The 5,730-nt window shown below is 31.4% G+C and overlaps 1 long non-coding RNA gene across 1 annotated transcript; it reads right to left on the bottom strand.

The window, feature by feature from the left end:
• Positions 1-2,132: 2,132 nt before the first annotated feature.
• LOC117215289 lies at positions 2,133-2,554 on the bottom strand. The gene is made up of 3 exons (XR_004489056.1): positions 2,515-2,554; positions 2,335-2,431; positions 2,133-2,172 (listed from the first exon to the last, which is right to left on the bottom strand). It is a non-coding gene; the product is annotated as an uncharacterized LOC117215289 (long non-coding RNA).
• Between the last annotated feature and the right edge of the window lie 3,176 nt (positions 2,555-5,730).

Raw genomic sequence — 5,730 nt, forward strand, 5'->3', positions numbered from 1 at the left:
TTTTAACGCAAGGACAGGAAACTTATTATATATTTCCCGTCCATTATTTGAATCGTTGTGAAGTGTAACGAATTATATTCGATTCGAGGAGATGTTAATGAATTACCCATTTCATATGTAATTACATGGAAATAAAAATCAACAGACAACGGAATTTCCAATATTTTTTTGTTTCGTCACGTCTTTTTCATAATATATCTTTTATAGGTACGTGATCTATTAATCGTTCGAATGGAAATAATTATTCGTATAATATTCAAATGATTCTAGCCATAAAATAAATTAAAACGATACCTGTCAATGATATGCAATCTGCGTATGACGTCAACCTCGATCTATGCTTATACAAGAAATTTTATCAATCAATGACTAGATATACAATAATCAAATATTATAAAATTTCCTGAAAACCTTTAGGTGTTAATATTAAGGTGTTAATATCTTTAATATTTGCAAGTTATTGTTTAGCGCTAATTAGTTAGAATGTAACAAGTGGTGTACCAGAATTGAGATAATTAAGCCACACGAACAATCTTATTTAGATCTTTTTAATTTTTTAATTCTCTTTTGCTCCAATACTTCGTAAAATTAATCTTCGTTAGCTACTACACTTCATAGAATGACAAGAGATAATTTTTCTTATATAACGTTTCATTCATAAAATCTATCATTAAAGTATATCTTCATAAAAATATCATTCCATACTAACGGTATATTTGGTGTCATACGAGATAACAGTTACCAGTGATGACATATGTAACTTTATAAAGATATCTCGTTTTATTATATATTAAAAGAATGTACTCATTGCTGCTATATTTCAGATGAAAAAAAGGAGGCAACGATTTTACAGTAAAATCGTTCGTTTACAACTGATTCATTTACATTTCATGATAATACTGTGCATTCTGAATATGCTATGATTTGGTTTAAAATAATAAATAGTCCATTCTTGCATACTATTGCTCCGGCTTTACTTGTATTTTCGATATTGGTATAAATAGAAAGACAATTAATGTCGTTCGAGTCTATTTTCGGATCATTTATATTACGTTTAATCCATATAGTTATTATATGAGACATAGTATCGTAAAATTTGGAAGAATAAAACGTTCGTACAGGATGTACATTTTATAAGAACTCCAACAAATCTGCGTGTGCACCTAAAATACAAACCGATAGTGATTGTTCATAAGTTTATATACATTATCTAATGTCAATCGAAGGTATCAATTCTTTTTCTCCATAAAAGTACTTTTTCATTTATATGTGTTCAAAAATACATGTGTTCAACCGTGAAGCATATGTCACCTACAACGAAAAAGAGTTTTCCTATACTTAATATTTCCTTTATATACCTATGAAAGTCTATTCTTCGCGTAGTATGAAATTATGAATAAATCTGGAATATTGTTCAATCTGAAAAGAAAAATAACTTATTGACATCATTCATTGATACGAGATTCAGAATGTTTGTTTTGTCTTGCAGAGAAAGAAGGCAGCCCTTTCTTTTAATGTGAAATAGAAAGCGAAAATTTGAAAACAGATTTTTTGGAAATTTACTTGCAAATATCGTTTTCAATATCGTGATTTTCTTCCCAATGGTACTGTACTTTCAAATTTTCCAGTATCCCTCTAAAAACAAAAAGTCGAACCTCGTTATCATTAACATAGGCATTACAAGGAAGAGAAGTATTAGAAAGCAGCTCCTTCTTATTATGGATTTCTTTATAATCGTGTAAATAAGAAATTCCGGAAATTTTTTCCTCAAGAATTTAATTCTTGTGTTTTGATTGATAATTATTACACTGCATACTAACTTTTCGCATACTGTTCGCGTCTAACAATTTCCTAATAATAACTACTTCAAAATTACATATGTTCTTGCACGAATTCAAAAGTACGTATGATACAATTACAATTGATTCTAAAATAATAATTATTTAAAGATATTAAGATACTAATTAAACGTTTCACTATATTTCAAAATCTGGAACAACAAATTTTTATTTATAAAAAATGAAACTGTCTTTATATATTCTTTGTCATGATGCTATTTCTTATTACCATGTCGACATTTTTTAAAATTCATTTTGTTATCTCTACGCAATATGAAAATTCATATACTGCTTAATATTTTTTACATATTATCCATCCACCGCATGATATCTCCTGAAAAATCAAAATATTAATGTTATATTATTACAATGCTTCTTAAATTTCAATTTTTGACAAATTTGAAATCCAATATATTTTGCACAATTATTATTTATCAAAAAATTCTAAGTTAGTAACTTTCTTTTCAAATGGCAAATAACATATACATTGACTTACCTGTAAGTTTTTGTTCCTAATCATAATTTCCTCTTATAGAACATCGTTATTGTTCTCATAATTACTACCAGTGTCATAGATATTGTAGTGGCTACAACTGAATTAATAGAAAATGATAAATAACTGTGTATAACACTAACACATAACTGTGTATAACAATGACACATAACGTTTACTTACATATCAGTCGATAAGGGATTACTGTGATATCCTGTTGATGTTTCTTAAGGCACTTGATTAGGTGCGATACGGTATCATTCCTTATGGTATACTGTAGATAAGTATTTTAGAAAATAACAAGAATAAATCTAAATTATTCAGAGGTTCCAGTTTCGGCTTAGACATAAATACAGGACCATTTGCAAAGAAGAAAGGGTGCGTTTCTACAGCCTCGTTATAGTAACCATGAATACCAATCTCTGAATTACTGGTTACTAAACATAAATATCCTATAAAATTTAATATATTTCTTTAATTTTTAATACATACATGAGATAGTAGTTCTAAATTATGAATCATCCTACCTGTGATATTACACTTTTCCTTATAATATCATCACTCAAGTGAACAACATTAAGATCATGTAAACCATGTCATCCTATCTTACTGTGAAGATACTTAGTTATGTTATCTAACGTTACAAAAATATCATCAAATTCAAGTCCTTTTATTCACATCACATGGCCACGGCGATCTGGTTCTTCGTTATATAATGTTCTAAAATTTGTCGTATATATAGGATGTACAAACCGTGATATCAAGGTATCAGTTCTTCCTTCCCAAGGGACAGTTTCATTAAAATTCTGATAGAAATAAAGATTAATTATTAATATTCTAACAATCATATATGTTAAATACATTATAGTCAACGATATATACCTGAGCGAATGTAGGGGTGATTCCTTGATAATTATAAATGTCATCAGCCCACATCATTGTGCCACTTCTTTGTACTCCAGCCTCTAGATTAACAGCCTAAACAAACATACAAAATTTTATAGAAGCTGTACAAAATATAGTATATATGAGCAATATTGAAGCGTTCAAGGGGATATAAAGGTAACGTACATCACATACACGTGTACTCTCATGCAACAAAATACAATTAGATTTAATAGTATAAGCTCTTTTATTCATCATAATAGATTGGAAATTTAAGTGTCTTACGAGGGTGAGTAAAAAGTTACCCGCTCTGTCGGTGTAGAATTTATTTTAAGCAATTGTCAAAAAAGACATACATCATTTTTTGACATAATCACTCAATTTCTGTATACACTTTGTCCATTTGCTGAAGGACCTTCGTATTTTCTCGTTAAAAAATGTTTTGGGCTGAGCTGCGAACCACGAATGCATCGTCGTCTTCACCTTTTCATCAGCTTTCTCGGCATCCATCTCGCACAAACTTTTTAAAACCCAAATCTGTCGTGCACTATTGCATAAGCAGAGCCGTGGCTGATTTGCAAATGATTTGCCACATTATCCAGTGTCACTCGTCTATTCCATAGAGCATAAGTTCATGAGCACGTTCAATGTTGTCATCGTGGATGTGGACGGGCGTCCAGCTGTTTTTTCATAACACTTGTGCGATCTTCTTTGAACTTTTGTGCCCATTCAAACACACTTCGTGACAAAACACTTTCTCCATAATGTGCATTAAATCTTTGATAAATATAGGCATCAAACATAACCTGCGACCACAAGAAACAGCATCCTGCACTGTTTTCCTGCAAATCGCCATTGAAAAGCGCCATTACTCGCGCAACGGTCACAAACGAATTGACGTAACACAATGAAACCTGCGCAGCAGCACTGAACAGATATTGACGTCATACGAAGAGTGCAGATGGATCAATACGGTCGACAGAAGTTTTAACTATCTGGAGTGCGGATAAATTTTTACCGAGAGTCGTATAGGAATCTATAATCTGTAAGTACACCTTTGGCTGAATGGAAATTTCTCTTACATATAGTCAAAAACGCAGAAACAGTGTATTGAATTGGAAAGTGATAAAAAATAAGCGAAGTTTCGAGGTTGCATGTGATTGCATGAGTACACAGGACGTTTTTAGCGAATAAAAAATAATTTTGAAAGACACGAGACTTATCTTGTATTTTATGCACTCTCTGTGTCCGAATCTCCAGAAGCTCTCTATCTTATGAAGTGTTTTAGATTAGCCGGAAAATTTTGTATGTACATACAAGAAGTATACGATCTAGGTGGAATATTCCATTATTCTCTTGATACAACAGAAACGAAATTTACAGAACTTCTCAGAAAGTTGGTTTATTATTACCAAATTAATAGAATTAATATACGTTTATCATCTTTACATACCTAAGTCGTGGAGGTTTATCGTGCGTAAAAAATTAGTGTCGTTTCAAAGTTACATTTCGTACATTTTAAGCCTATAATTTGTAACGTACAAAACAATGTAAATTTGAGCTGTTTCTTATCTCCACAATAAGAAAATCCAACTTTACGTTTTTTACACAATGATATTTATGGAACAGTAATATCATATTATTGCATCGCTTGGAGAATGAAGTCAAGGTACGATGTGACCCTAGTGTAAACGCTGGGATAGCCAGCTGTGCCGCACTTATAAGCGTAAGACACAATACCTATTAAATACGAGGTTAATTCATGTTGTATCAGCAGTGGTCCGCCGCGGTCAGCCTGAAAGGACCGTTAAATTTTTAATCAAAGATACTGAAATATATCGATCGAATTGTATTGAAATTATACTTATATACAGTAATAATCTTCTATTGATTTGTGTATAGAAATACTCCAATTTATAATGTACATGTTATATGTATTTTGAGCAAAACTAAGATTAGAAGGAAATTAGATTAAATACCATAATGAGGTGTGAGAAGTGGGCAAAACTATTAAATTGTGTTTATCTATTATTTCTAATGTTTAAGATGTCGATTTGATGTTAATTCGAATTGACGTGTCTTCAGATACCGTATAGTTTGTAGTAACTCTGTAACTTAATTACCGTACAAGAATCCTCTCCACCCTGAGCATGTTCGGCGCATATTATACCATCAGTGATATCAGGTGCATTAGGAAATTTGGAATAAGCTATTTTGCATTCGGCGTTCTTAATCACTGGCATTTGTACTTCCATTAATGCATTACGTCGTGGTCGTCCTACGAAGAAAATAAGAAAGATATTTAAGACTGGAACTGTTTAATTTTATTATAAAATTGATATCACTTACTATATCTTAACGCTCTCCATCCAGCAACAAGGGGGTTATAGCCGACGAAGTTGCTCTTTAGTAGGGGCTCTTTCGTACAAATGGGATATACGTACCCTGAAAAATAAAAAAATAAATGAAAATGCAGGAAACGAATGACGAAAAGTATGAGAAAGAATTGTACAC

The sequence above is a fragment of the Bombus bifarius genome, unplaced genomic scaffold, assembly GCF_011952205.1.
Source record: "Bombus bifarius isolate JDL3187 unplaced genomic scaffold, Bbif_JDL3187 scf7180000009501_frag, whole genome shotgun sequence".
NCBI lineage: Eukaryota > Metazoa > Arthropoda > Insecta > Hymenoptera > Apidae > Bombus > Bombus bifarius.